Source organism: Tupaia chinensis, unplaced genomic scaffold (genome assembly GCF_000334495.1).
Source record: "Tupaia chinensis unplaced genomic scaffold, TupChi_1.0 Scaffold000647_1, whole genome shotgun sequence".
NCBI classification, from domain to species: domain Eukaryota; kingdom Metazoa; phylum Chordata; class Mammalia; order Scandentia; family Tupaiidae; genus Tupaia; species Tupaia belangeri.
The window spans coordinates 2,300,359-2,315,496 of NW_006160168.1; the positions used below are offsets into that span (position 1 = coordinate 2,300,359).

Genomic DNA, 15,138 nt, shown 5'->3' on the forward strand with positions numbered 1-15,138 from the left:
CTCTGTCCCTTTACATTTAAGGTGTGATCGATGGCCCATACTGTGGCCTCTCTTGTGAGCTTGACAAGAATGTGTGTTCCGCTGCTGTTGGATGAAGTAGTCTCTCAATGTCATTCACATCCAGTTGATTGGTGGTGGTGTTGAGTACAACTGTGTCCTTACTGACTTCCTTCCTACTGGGTCTGTCCATTATGAACAGAGGGTTTTCAAAATCTCCAAGTCTAATATTGGATTTGCCTCGTTCTCTGTACATTCTATCACTTTTTGTTTCATATCTTTTTTTTAAAATTAAAGTTCATTTATTTATTCCTTGAATGGGAAAGAGAGATGGAAAGGGAGAAAGAGTGATAGGTATACAATACTCTGATGAGGTGTTGATGCCGTGATCTACTCTCTAGCTTTAGACAGCCCGACTCACACCCAGTGTACTCAGGGAGGTGTCTAGATGTAAATTAGTAACTTTCCCACATGGTCTAGAGCATTACGTTTTACTCCACTCCCTAACATTTTCTGATTGATCTTTGAAAAAGTTGACCCTTTTATTATTATGTGACATTCTTTATTCCTATCTTCCTTGTTCTGAAGTCAACTTTGTCTGAAACTAACATAGTGACAAAGTGAAAAGTTTTCTTTCTTTTAGACAATGTCGTGCCATGTCACAGTCCTCTTGCCTCAGCCAACCAGTTGGGGGTACAAGTGCGTGCTACCATTCCCAGCTCTTGTTAAAACAGGGTCTTGCCGAATTGCCCAGGCCAGCCTTGAGTTCACAATTCTACCTCATTTTCCCTGAGTCGCTGGAATTATAGGTATACACCACCATACTTGGTCTTTAAGTTGGACTAGGAATTGAACTCAGGCCTCCCATGTAGCCCCAGGCTGTGAAGCATAGCATCTTAGCAGGTGTGTATCACTGTGCTGGGCTTCCAACTTTCTTTTGCTTAGTATTAGAATGGAAGGGACCAACCAGCAGTTAGCTATGTCGCTGCACTCCCACCATGTAGTCGACCACAGTTTGAGCCCTGGACCGGGTGGCTTTAACTCATGCCAGGCGTGTGTGCGTGCGTGCCCAAGATCCCCAGAGGAGAATGGAAGAGAAGGGATTGCAGCGTGGCCATCCCCCCTGGGGGGTGATTTCTTGCTTTCTATCTCTCTGTCTTTCTGGTGAGCGCGAAAACCTCCCCAGCACCCCCAAAAAAGAATGGAATATCTTTTTCTATCCCAGCCCCCCCAAAAAAGAATGGAATATCTTTTTCTATTTCTTTACTTTTATCTGTATTTACATTTTATAGTTAAAGTAGATTTCTTATAATTAACATATAGTAGAGTCTTTTTAAAATCTACTCTGCCAGTCTATTTTTTAATTGGTATATTTATAGACATTTACATTCATTGTGATTATTGAAATAGTTGGATTAATATCTGTGTAACAACTTTTCTAGTCATTTTGTCTTCTCATTTTCTGCTTTTTGTAATTTTAATTGAACATTTTATATTATTTAATTTTCTCTTCACAGCATATTCCATTCTCTCAGCAAATTTGTTTAAAAAAAAATCTTAATTTCTCCAGCATTTGCAATATACTTTTTAAAAGGTTTATTTACTTATTCCATGAGTGAGACAGAGAGAGAGAGAGAGAGAGAGAGAGAGACAGCATCTCTGACAGTGCCTTACAATTTTGTTGTAAGCCAGGCATGATGGCATTCGATAAAATGAACCAATGTAAATGGTTCATTTCTGTGTTTTCATGATTATTGTAGTTGTGGGTGTCAGAAGCTAACATTTCCACTGAAATCCTTGTTTTTGTCTCCTCTCGTCTTTGGATTTCCCTTGTGACTCCATCTCAAATAAGCTCTGATTATTGGCATTCTGCTCTAATCCCACGTTATCATAGAGGAGTGCTTTGGATGTGACTTGGGGAGAGGGGAAATGGTGTATGATCCTGTGATGAGATCTCAGCAAATTTGCTTTAGCGAGTCTGTGCCCCTGGGCTGTGACCCTCGTAACTATTTCTCAGCTTTTCCCTAGCCTCCATGTGAGACAGGAAGGCTGGCGTGGACTGGAGTTGGGCATTTTCTTCCTCCAATGTTAGTTAGGCTCTGGTGACATAGTTTGTTCTGCAGAACACTTTGGATTTATTTCAGAATAGATAATTTTCCCCGTCTCTTCCAGAAAGCAAAGGGAATTTTTTTCTATCTCATTTTTCATCCTGGAGATCTGCTGGGGTTCCTGAAATAAAGAACTCTTTAGTGTGGACTGCAAGTAGTTTTTTTTAATCTCTCAGGTTGGTCTACTTTTCTAAGTCTTTGGCCACTAGTCAGTTACTCTTATGTTTTTCTACCTGTTGCTGGATCCAGAGGTGATTTCTACTCCGGGAATGCTGTGCTTTTCTGGGTTTGCCTGTCTCTGTGATTTCTGTGTGATGGGTTGCCTGTGACCTTAATTCTCTAACGCATCTATGAACAGTTGCTTATTTCCTTCTCCTTCTTACTATTATTTTGGAGAGATTTTTGCTGTAGGCACATGTGTTCACTGGAGAGACAGAGAACAAGAAATCACACCCCGTCCCTTCCCTGCCCCAGGGATGAGGGTTCTGCTGCAATCTCTTCTCCTCCATTCTCCTTTCAGGATTTTGGGCATGCATGCATACACGCCTGGCTTGTGTTTTAAGCCACCAGGTCTGGGACTCGAACCATGGTCAACCTCAAGAGAGTCTAGTGACGTAACCATTACGCCATCTGTTGGTCTCAAGAGTTGCTTATTATTATTATTATTATTATTATTATCATATCAGCTTCTTTCTTGTGAGGTCGCTAGTGATAGCGCCCCATCTTTATTATTGTATGTAAACTTTCGCACATATAGCCGGTTCTTCTCTCCTCCTTTTAGTCCACATCTAGTTTAGTTTCACAGGTGTCTGCAAAACTGTATTTTGTATATTTTATGGTCATGATCAGTCCTTATGTCAATGTCTTTCTAACTGTTTTGATGATCCGAATCTTGTATTCTAGAATAGCACTCAGAAAATCATCTTAATTTTCCCAAAGTTCTTATCTGTGGATGATATATAAAAGTTTGTCTTTTTAATGTGTCAATTTTATATGAAAATCAACTTAGTTCCTTTTCCGAAGTACTGTAATTGGGGTCTTCTCTTTCTTCTGATTAAAAACGTTGTTGACGAGTCTTATGATCTCATTTTATTTTCCCTAATTTCTTTTTTTTAAACTTATTTTTTGATACTCATTGTATTGTGATCCCCTTGCCTCAGCCTACCAGCTGGGACTGCAGGCACAAGCTACATGTCCAATTCTTTTTATGAAACTTTGCCTATTCAATTTTCCCAGGAAGAGAGAAAGACAGAGACAGAGAGGTATGCCCAGCAGGGTCCTCACTTCATTATCTATCCCCGGTTTGAACCAGCCTGGATCACAGGCATGTGCATATATATATATGTAACAGGCCTAGGGAGGTCACAGGATGTGAACCCAGGACCTTTCCCATGTGGGTCCATTTGTATTACCACTGTACCACTACCTGGCCTCCCAGCTCTTTTGATAGGGTCTTGTTATGTTATCCAAGCCAGCCTTGAGCTCATGGTCCACCTGCCTTAGCCTCTAGAGTTGGTGGCATTATAGCAACATGTCTGTCCTTTAGGTTGGACCAGGAATTGAAACTGAGACACCTGTGTGGGTCCAGTGTGGAGCGTAGGGCCTTAGCAACATATGTCACTGTGACTGGGCCCATTTCTCATAATGTTCTTGGAATAAGCCTTCTTATAAGGTATAGATCATTCCAGAATATTTCCCAGCTATGTGTATACTCTTTAATTTTTTTTCCAGAAAAGTATTTTTATGTAACTTAGAGTGTATGTTTTCTTATTTAATTTTTTCTTTGGGATTGTCTAATGTTTGTATTTTCATCCTTTGCCTATCTTTAACATGTATCAGATCCTCACAAATCCCTTGCATCTCTTCATTGGTCTTTTTAAAGAAATCTCTACTTTAATTTGTTTCTTTTTTTTTTTTTTCAGGTTCATAATTTATTATACAAATTAAGTATCACATAATGAACTGACATTAGCTTCTCCAGGCATGAAAACTTAGATGAAGTTTGGATGTTTGACTCCATTTATGTTGCTTTCACAGCTGGAGTTTTCTTAGATCTTAACTTGAAGCATAAGATCGTCAAAACAATGCCTCTGTACGTGGCCAGTACACAGTTCATCGTACCTGTGAGATATAAGAGTCGAAGTACTTTTTAATACCAGTGAACTGGAACAGGCATCAGCTTCTGGACCTGCCATGATTTCAGTCTTCTTGCAAAGCCACAGACGGTGTCCTTCAACGCCAATTTGTTTCTTATTAGACATTGTGTGTTGTGTTTACTTACTCTTATGTGTCTTTGAATTAATTTTTGTTTTTTACGGTAATTTTTGTTGTTGTTTAGAGGGAGATTTGTTTTGCTCTAGGGCATGTATGCTCGCCAGAGAGACAGCGAGAATTAACCCCCCAGGGATGATGGCCATGCCACAGTCCCTTCTCCTCCATTCTCCTCTTGGGATTTTTGGAACTTCTATACGCACCTGGTGTGAGTTTTAAACTGCCAGGTCTGGAACTCAAACTGAGGTTGACTACATGAGAGTCCGTGACATAACCATGCGCCACCTGCTGGTCCCTCTACAATACTTTTTTATTTCTAATTGTTTACTGAGTTTTGTTCTTTTCTGATTTTTTTGAATTCTGATTTATATCATTGTTTCATATTTTGTATCGTTTTCTTAATGTCTTTTTTAACTTATTTCAGGAGTCAGTTATAGTTTTGATCTGTTTTCTGGATATCATTTTTGATTGGTAGACTTTCATTATCAATAGTGATGTTATTCTATACCTTATTTTCAGTTTTCTTTGATAACCTTAAGTGATTTGTTCTAATATTTCAAATTGCTCACTGCTTTTATACAATGAGTTTTCCTAAACTGTCAGAGGAAGATTCTGTTCTTCAGTTTTTCTAACTTCACAGAGTTCTGTCCTTCTGTTGTTTACAGGTAGTTTTACCAAGTGTAACAGCTTGCTTTCAGAAGGCCTGTCTCAGTCCTTCTCCCACTTATATCCGGACCTTCTCTGCCCTTGGTTTCTCTTATTCTGTCTTGCTCAGTTTGGGTTCTGTACCCTGTCCTAGATAAAAGCCCTAGGGAGGTCAATTTCCAGGTCACAGGGGCTGAGTTTGTCCCATACCATCAGATCTTCCCACAGGCTCCCATTGTCCAAGTGGACACATCGTTACTAATTCCAGCTGCTCTTTTCAAATTGGTCCGCCCTGCTTTCTGGTTAATTTGGTTGGCCCTTTTGGGGTTCTCTGTCCTCAGGTTTGTTAGACATCCTTTAGTTTCTCTCTGCTTTCGACACACACATGCTTGTATCTCGTCAGTCTTAGGGCTTTATCAGCTTCCCTCTACTCATCTGCATTTTGGAATCGTTGGTAGTACTTTATCACCGAGTTCTGTTGGACATTGTGTTCTTGAATTTCAACTGCTATCTAGTTACCTAATTTGTTTTAGGTATTGGCATTCAGGGTCTCTGAAGCTATCATAGTGCCGCCATTTTCCTAAAGCTCACAGGTTGGTTGTAAGCCAGCACATGTAGGAGATGATTGCTGGGCTTGCTTTGCTTTTACAGGCACTTGGATCTTCCAGCCTGAATTTTGGGAGCCTGAGCTACAGAATCACAGTATGTCTATCCTCCACTTCCTATTCTATAGGACAGTTGTAGCTATTAAGAAGTTTTCTACATTTTTGCTGTTAGCAATGAAATGATGATTATTCCGAGTCAGTAACTAAGATACCTGCACAAGACACTCACCAGAAATGTGGCTTGAGAAATAAAAAGCAGGGCCATCCCCGTAGTGTAGTGGTTAAGTGCTGTGCAGATGGAGCCATTTATTATACAAATTAAGTATCACATAATGAACTGACATTAGCTTCTCCAGGCATGAAAACTTAGATGAAGTTTGGATGTTTGACTCCATTTATGTTGCTTTCACAGCTGGAGTTTTCTTAGATCTTAACTTGAAGCATAAGATCGTCAAAACAATGCCTCTGTACGTGGCCAGTACACAGTTCATCGTACCTGTGAGATATAAGAGTCGAAGTACTTTTTAATACCAGTGAACTGGAACAGGCATCAGCTTCTGGACCTGCCATGATTTCAGTCTTCTTGCAAAGCCACAGACGGTGTCCTTCAACGCCAATTTGTTTCTTATTAGACATTGTGTGTTGTGTTTACTTACTCTTATGTGTCTTTGAATTAATTTTTGTTTTTTACGGTAATTTTTGTTGTTGTTTAGAGGGAGATTTGTTTTGCTCTAGGGCATGTATGCTCGCCAGAGAGACAGCGAGAATTAACCCCCCAGGGATGATGGCCATGCCACAGTCCCTTCTCCTCCATTCTCCTCTTGGGATTTTTGGAACTTCTATACGCACCTGGTGTGAGTTTTAAACTGCCAGGTCTGGAACTCAAACTGAGGTTGACTACATGAGAGTCCGTGACATAACCATGCGCCACCTGCTGGTCCCTCTACAATACTTTTTTATTTCTAATTGTTTACTGAGTTTTGTTCTTTTCTGATTTTTTTGAATTCTGATTTATATCATTGTTTCATATTTTGTATCGTTTTCTTAATGTCTTTTTTAACTTATTTCAGGAGTCAGTTATAGTTTTGATCTGTTTTCTGGATATCATTTTTGATTGGTAGACTTTCATTATCAATAGTGATGTTATTCTATACCTTATTTTCAGTTTTCTTTGATAACCTTAAGTGATTTGTTCTAATATTTCAAATTGCTCACTGCTTTTATACAATGAGTTTTCCTAAACTGTCAGAGGAAGATTCTGTTCTTCAGTTTTTCTAACTTCACAGAGTTCTGTCCTTCTGTTGTTTACAGGTAGTTTTACCAAGTGTAACAGCTTGCTTTCAGAAGGCCTGTCTCAGTCCTTCTCCCACTTATATCCGGACCTTCTCTGCCCTTGGTTTCTCTTATTCTGTCTTGCTCAGTTTGGGTTCTGTACCCTGTCCTAGATAAAAGCCCTAGGGAGGTCAATTTCCAGGTCACAGGGGCTGAGTTTGTCCCATACCATCAGATCTTCCCACAGGCTCCCATTGTCCAAGTGGACACATCGTTACTAATTCCAGCTGCTCTTTTCAAATTGGTCCGCCCTGCTTTCTGGTTAATTTGGTTGGCCCTTTTGGGGTTCTCTGTCCTCAGGTTTGTTAGACATCCTTTAGTTTCTCTCTGCTTTCGACACACACATGCTTGTATCTCGTCAGTCTTAGGGCTTTATCAGCTTCCCTCTACTCATCTGCATTTTGGAATCGTTGGTAGTACTTTATCACCGAGTTCTGTTGGACATTGTGTTCTTGAATTTCAACTGCTATCTAGTTACCTAATTTGTTTTAGGTATTGGCATTCAGGGTCTCTGAAGCTATCATAGTGCCGCCATTTTCCTAAAGCTCACAGGTTGGTTGTAAGCCAGCACATGTAGGAGATGATTGCTGGGCTTGCTTTGCTTTTACAGGCACTTGGATCTTCCAGCCTGAATTTTGGGAGCCTGAGCTACAGAATCACAGTATGTCTATCCTCCACTTCCTATTCTATAGGACAGTTGTAGCTATTAAGAAGTTTTCTACATTTTTGCTGTTAGCAATGAAATGATGATTATTCCGAGTCAGTAACTAAGATACCTGCACAAGACACTCACCAGAAATGTGGCTTGAGAAATAAAAAGCAGGGCCATCCCCGTAGTGTAGTGGTTAAGTGCTGTGCAGATGGAGCCAGATCCCACGTGACCAGCCATGGTTCAAATCTTGGCCTTGGCAGCAACATTCAGGGCATAAGTGCACACATGCTCGGGATCCTGACAGGATGGAGAGAGGTAGGAAAAAGGACTATGGTATGACCAGGCCTCCTTGGGGATACTTTATCTCTTTCTTTTTCTTTTTCTCAGGTATATGCACACATGCCCTCTGACATTAAAAAAAAAAAAAAAATGGGGACCAGCAGGTGGTGTAATAGTTATGTTGCTGGACTCCCACATAGTTGACTGCAATTTGAGTTCTGGACCCCACAATTGAAAACTTAGGCCGGGCGCTTGTGTGTGCATGCCCAAAATCCTGAGAGGAGAGTGGAGGAGAAGAGATTATGGTGTGGCCATCTCCCATGGTGGGTGATTTGTCTCTTTCTGTCTCTTTGTCTCTCTGGTGAACACATATGACCTATAGCAAAAGTCTGTCTTAAAAAAAACAAATGAAGACAGAGTTTCTCTTTCATGTCATAGTCCAAGGTGAGAGTTGAAGGCCAGTGGGCATCTCTGTTCTTTAGCTATTCAGGGACCTTGATTCCTTCCCATCCATCCCTCTCCTTGTGTCACCTAGGGTTTTGTCCTCATCTGCTTGCTTAGAGCTGGCTGGCCAGCACTTGGAGATCTTGGCTTGTTGAGAGAATGGAGAGTCAGAGAGTCTCTGTCTGAAAGTGACCCGTGACACTCCTCAGGTTTCCTTGGTAGGAAGCCACCGTAAAGGTAACTGAGTGTTTTATGCTCCTTGCCGGTCCTTACGTCAGTGTCTCTCTAGTCATTTTGATGATCTGAAGCTTGTACTATGGAAGCTTTCTCAGGAAGGAGCAAGAAAGTAATATTTCCAGAATTCTCACTTTTAAAAAAATATTTTATTTATTATTTTTTAATTTGCTATAGAGCACATGAAGTCACCAGAGAGATGCAGACAGAGAGAAAGTGAGAAAGCAAGCTGCCATATCCAGGACTCGAACCATGGTCACTTACATGAGAGTCCAGACCCTTAACTATTATGCCATCTGCTGGTCCCAAATTCTCACTTTTTGAGAATAAATCAAAGTTTGTGCCCTTTTTACTGGAAAGTTAGTTTGACTGGATATAAACACTCAAGATTTATTTCCTAGATTATTATAAATGTGTCATTCTATGTTCTCTTGGCAAAAATCATTGCTGTCCAGAAGTCTGATGATCATGTAATTTTATTCCCTAAGCAAACAATTGCTCCTTTTTGGTAGATGCTGATAAGATTTTTTTTATTTTTCTTTAAGTCCTGTTGTATAAGCCTCCTGTGACTGCTGTAATAAATTACCCCACACGCATTTATTCTCGGAGTTTGGGAGGCCAGCAATGCAAGCCCAAGATGTCAGCAAGACCATTCTCCTTCCAGGGGATCGAGGTGAGGATCTCACCTCACCTGTCAGGGGGCTGGATGATGTCACCTTTGCTGGTGGCCTGATGACCCTGCTGACATTATGATATGAGGCAGAGAGGAGGAGTTTCAGTGGCTAAAGAGAAGTGCAGTCAAGTTCTCTCACTTCTTTCCCTGTCTAGCATCCTTTTTCACTTAGAGTCTCGGGCCCTCTGTGAAAGGACAGAGACTCATGTCACAGTGATTCCTATTTGGGGTTTCCGAATAGATGACAGGTTGGTGTAAGGAAAGAATGCTGTGTAGTGGTTCAGAGCATGGCCTCTGGATCAGGGTCTTTATTAACTATACCAGCTTTGCTGTTTATTAATAGTATGACTGTAGAAAAGTTACTTAAGTGTCCTTGCAACTCAGTTTACCCCGTGGTAAAATGGGAGGAGTATGCTTCTGCTCAAAAAAGGGTGAAGTATATGTAACATCCGGTACAGACTAGGTATTCACAAAATGATTGTTATGGTCCATAGTTGGGAACTATAAAGTTGTTGGGAACCAGCAGTTAGCGTAATGGCTATGTCGCTGGACTCCCATGTAGTCGACCGCGGTTCGTGTCCCGGACCAGGTGGCTTAAAACTCACGCCGGGCGCGTGTGCGTGCGTGCCCAAGATCCCGAGAGGAGAATGGAGGAGAAGGGATTGCGGTGTGACCATCCCCCCTGGGGGGTGATTTCTCGCTTTCTGTCTCTATGTCTCTCTCTGTCTGTCTGGCGAGCGCACGCGCCCTACAGTGAAAATCTCTCAAAAAAAAAAAAGGAACTATAAAGTTGTAAACTGAGATCGTCAGTTTTTTTTTTTTGGAGAGGTTTTTGCAATATAGTGTGTATGCTCGCCAGAGAGAGACAGAGACAGAAAGCCAGAAATCACCCCCCCCCCCCAGAGGGTATGGCTATGCCTAATCCAACACCGTCCTTTCCATTCTCATCTCGGGATCTTGGGCACACACACACACGTGCCCAGCGTGAGTTTAAGCCACTGGGTCTGGGACTTGAACCATGGTTGATTACTTGGGAGTCCAGTGATGTAGCCATTATGCCACCTGTTGGTCCCTGAGACTGTCTGTTTTAAAGATCTCATCATGGAAACTCTGATGGGACAGGAGAGCTGGGGACCTGGGGGTGACTGTCTCATGGGGAGAGGAGAGACGAGAGTTTGTGGATATCATCAGTGGCGTATGTGTTTGTTCAGTCTGTGTGTAGTTAAGGGGAGAGGGACAGGTGAAACAGACAGGAGTAGGATTGTGGGTCAAGATAGCATGCCCTGAGGCGACCTCAGAGCTCTGAAGGTGGTCAGAGAGAAGAGGTGCACATTGGACTTAGGCGGCAGCTGATCGCGAGCGTCAATCCAGGATGCTCCTTAGGGGACTGGAGAAGGCAGCACTTGGAGACCAGGATAAAGGATGTCAGGTGTGGAGAGAAGCTGAAAGCTGAGGTAAAAAAGAATTAGCTGTCAGTGAGACCAAGTCACGTCTGGGGTATAGGCAAGAGCAGGTGCAGACAGCGGCTCTTAAATGTTTGGTGACTCTAAAGGGCAGAGAGCTTTTTTTTTTTTTTTTTTCTTAAAGAGAGATTTTTGCGCTAGGGTATGTTTACTTGCTGGAGAGACAGAGACAGAAAGTGAGAAATCACCTCCTAGGGATGGCCACGCTACTATCCATTCTCCTCCATTCTACTCTTGGGATTTTGGGCACGCACATACATGTGCCTGGCATGAGTTTCAAGCCACCAGATCCAGGAATCCAATCGCAGTCAGTCGTGTGGGAGTCCAGTGATATAACCGTTATGCCCTCTACTGATTCCACAGCTTTTCGAGGACCACATAGTTCTTTGTGTAGGCAGCGGGTCTAGGATTCCAGCTCCTCCTGTTTTTAAACAACTTCCCTTACCAGAGTAGTATTGGGATGGTTTTGGTGGAGAAAGGGGAGGCAGAGAACCACTGCCCAAGGCAAGAAGCCAGGAATCAGACAGAAATGTCTAACATGAGACCGTGGGAGGATAAAGTGCGTGTGCCCTACCTGACTGGCTTGCTTATCTCGGCACTGAGAAAACACCAGATTGCCTGACGTGGTACGCATGTAGTATTGATACTGTCCACGTCTTAACTTCGCAAAAAGTGAACCTATGCACCTAAACCCCTTGTTATCTTTTGGACATCATAAAATGGCAGGCAGTTGGTGAATTGTGAATCCTCCTGGGGGCACATTTGTTTACTGTAGTTTGCCAGTAAAACAATGTCAGAATGAAAAGCTTCTTGTGAAGAAGCTGCTTTTTAAGGGTTCACCCTGCCTGCTGCTCTGAAACCCAGGGCAAGTTATTCAACTCTGGGAGCCTTGTTTTTCTCATCTGAAGCTGGGAGGGAAGCACATCTCAGAAGATTACCGTGAGAAATAGGCGAGTTAATGAAGGCCTGAGAACTGAGCAGTCACAGTTTCAGCATTTGGTAAGCACTAGCTATTGCTGTAATTACCTTGCTTTGCTAGTTTTTTACTCTAGTGGGCAGAGTCAAGTGCCCAGCAGAGCACAGTGATGTCGTGGACATTACTTAATAGCTCTTCTCTCTTTTATTTGCTTCCCAGAGTCAAATACCTTAATTCTGCCTTTCATTTTAAAGATGAAAGACCCAGTGATTTTTTTTCCTCAGGATCTCATGTGATTTCAGTATGGGTTTCACATGACTAGAAACGACATTCTTTGCTTTGCTTTACCTCACTTTATGTAACTGTTGTGTTTTATTGAATTTAGAAAGGTATTTTATTTTCAGGTTTATATGTATTTTTTTTTAATTTGATTGCCAGAGGGTGTATGCTCTCTCAGAGAGAGAGAGAGATAGAGAGAGAGAAAGAGAGAAAGAAAGAAAGCATCCCTTCATGGGACATGGTTCCACTGTAGTCCTTTTTTCTCCGTTTCTCCATCCTACCATGATTTAAGACATACATGCTCATGTACCTGGTGTGTTTTTCAAGCCACTGGGGTTGGGATTCGAACCATAGTGGGTCATGTGGGGTCCAGCTTCCTGTACTCTGTGCTTAACTGCTGTTCTACAGCTCCACACACTAATTTTGTTAGGATAGCAGTTTCTAACATCTTAAAAAGAACATTCCATCTTGGAGCAAATATTAATTTCCTAGTTTGGAGAGAATAAGCTCAAGATTTAGAGTCCAGAAACCTCGTTTGTAGTCTCAGTTCTGGCTGTGGAATCTTAGAAAAATAACTTTACCTCTCTAGGCCATGGTTTTCCTATCTGTAAAATGGAGAGCTTAAGTGTTTTGATTTCTAGTGCTTCTTTGACTCTCATAGCATACAGCTGGTTTCTAAAAATATGCATACCTTATCAGATGAAATATTTTATGCTAGAAAAACTAATCATTACAAACATGCAAAAAGAAAAATTAGGTAAGTAGATACAGAATAAAATTGACTCTGGTCAAGCTTTGACTAAATCTGAAAAAACTTTCAGTTATTTTCCCTCTAAGGAGATTTTCAAATCAGCTTACCTCTTTTATGGCACTCATATTGTGTATATTAATCAGGGCTTTCCAAAGAAACAGAACAAGTAGATAATAGATACTAACTAGCTAGCTACCTAGAGAAATGATAGATAGATCTTAGATATGTGTAAGAGATTTATTATGGGAATTGGCTCTTGTGACTATGGAGGCCAAGAAGGCCCACAGTCTATTGTCTGCATGGAGATCCAAGAAGGTCGATGGTGTTTTTTTTTTTTTGTTTGTTTGTTTGTTTGTTTGTTCGTTTGAGAGGTTTTTCACTATGGGGCGCGTGCACTTGCCAGACAGACAGAGAGAGACAGAGAGACAGAAAGCGAGAAATCACCCCCCAGAGGGGATGGCCACGCCACAATCCCTTCTCCTCCATTCTCCTCTCAGGATCTTGGGCATGCACGCACACACGCCCGGCGTGGGTTTTAAGCCACCGGGTCCGGGACGCGAACCACGGTCAACTACGTGGGAGTCCAGCGACATAGCCTTTACGCTAACTGCTGGTTCCCTCGATGGTGTTTTTTAATTAAAAGGCCTGAGAAGCAGAAGAGAAGATAACTGATGTAAATCCCAGCATCGTAATGTCTGAAAACCAGTAGTTCTGCTGTTTGAGAACAGAAGATGGATGCTTTACCTCAAACAGAGAGAAGTGAATTTGTCCTTTTTAAAAAATTTTTATTTCTTTTTATTTCTATTTCTTTTATACATTCATTCATATTACTTAGCTTACAAAGCGAATATTCCAACATGTGTACATTTCTCACCAGTCCAGTTCACCATACTGGAAAGTTGTCTTCAGTAGATAATAATCTATTTCTTTTCCCCATAAATGCCTTGCCGCTCTATTTTTCTCCTTAATGTCCTTCCTCAGACTCTATTCCTTCACCTGCCCTCTTCCCACACTGTATCTGGTATTCACAACTATTTACTTAGTTTCTATAACCTTTAGTCATTCAGTTTTGGCCATAGAGTGTGGATACTCAGTATATATTAAGTGGAGACATACAATGTCTCTCCTTCATATCCTGACTTGTATCACTCAGCCGTAAATCTTTCATATTCATCTACTTTCTGTCAAAAGGCAGGGTCTTGGTTTTTTTTTTTTTTTATGGCTGAGTGGTATTCCATAGAGTATATGTGCCACAGTTTTTCAATCCATTCATCTGTTCATGGACATTTGGGTGGGTTCCATGTCTTAGCAATTGTGAATAATGCCACAATAAACATGGATGTGCAAGCACTTTTCTGATTAAGAATTCTTCTGTTCTTTGGGTAGATACCAAGAAGTGGGACTGCTGGATCATATGGTAGTTCTATTTGTAGGTCTTTGAGGAATCTCCAAATTGTTCTCCGGAGTGGCTGGACCAATTTACATTCTCACCAGCAGTGTAGGAGAGTTTCCTTTTCACCACACTTCCGCCAGCACTTATCATTTTCTGACTGGAGTTAGGTGGTATCTCATTGTGGTTTTGATCTGCATCTCCCTTACAGTGAGGGATGATGAGCATTTTTTCATATGCCTTTTGGCTATTCATATGTCTTCCTCATACAGTGGTTTTTTCAGCTCAATCACCCATCTTTTAATAGGGTTAATCATCTTTTTTTGGGACAGCTGCTTGAGTTCCTTGTGTATTCTGGTTATCAATCCCTTATCTGATGCATAGTTTACAAAATATTTTCCCATTTTGAGGGATGACAATTCACACTAATTACTGTGCCTTTTGCCATGCAGAAACTTCTTAATCTGATGTAATCCCACTTGTCTATTTTGGGGATAATTGACGGTGCTTCGGGTGTCTTATTTTTGAAGTCTTTTCCTACCCCAATATCTCCCAGAGTTTTCCAGCAGCAGTTTTATAGTTTGAGGTCTTAGGGTTAGATCTTTGATCTACTTTGTGTTGATTTTTTGTCAAAGGTAGGGGTTCAGATTCATCTTTCTGCAGGTGGATATCTAGTTTTTCCAGCACCATTTGCTAAAGAGATTTTCTTTTCCCCACTGGATTGACTGGTACCCTTTGTCAAAAATCAATTGGTTGTGAGGCAGACAGCTCCATGGCTCCTGTGATCTAGCCATTTGGGGAGAAAGGAAGATGTCCCACTGATAACTGGGCCTCCAGCATCCAAAACTCGCGTGTTTGGGAAGAAACCGACCATCCACCAGATGACTAGAAATCGCTGCAGGACCACAAGAAATATGGGGAAGCAGGAAAATACCTCTCCCACAAGGGAAAAGGATAGCTCCTCTTTATCCACACACAGTTCAATGGAAATCATGGAAATGTCTGATAAAGAATTCAGAACATTCATAATGGCAAAGCTAACAGAGATGGAAGAGAAGAGAGACAAGGAACTGCTGAAGAGGAAGGAGAAAGGAATTGA

The 15,138-nt window shown here is 41.5% G+C and overlaps 1 protein-coding gene and 2 pseudogenes across 3 annotated transcripts in view; 1 reads left to right on the forward strand and 2 right to left on the reverse strand.

Moving 5' to 3' along the window:
- The window catches only part of RSU1 (Ras suppressor protein 1), a 244,137-nt gene that overhangs the window by 19,876 nt on the left and 209,123 nt on the right, over positions 1–15,138 (forward strand). The window lies entirely within an intron of this gene.
- LOC102480627 (up-regulated during skeletal muscle growth protein 5 pseudogene) lies at positions 4,101–4,300 on the reverse strand (annotated as a pseudogene).
- LOC102480199 (up-regulated during skeletal muscle growth protein 5 pseudogene) lies at positions 5,997–6,196 on the reverse strand (annotated as a pseudogene).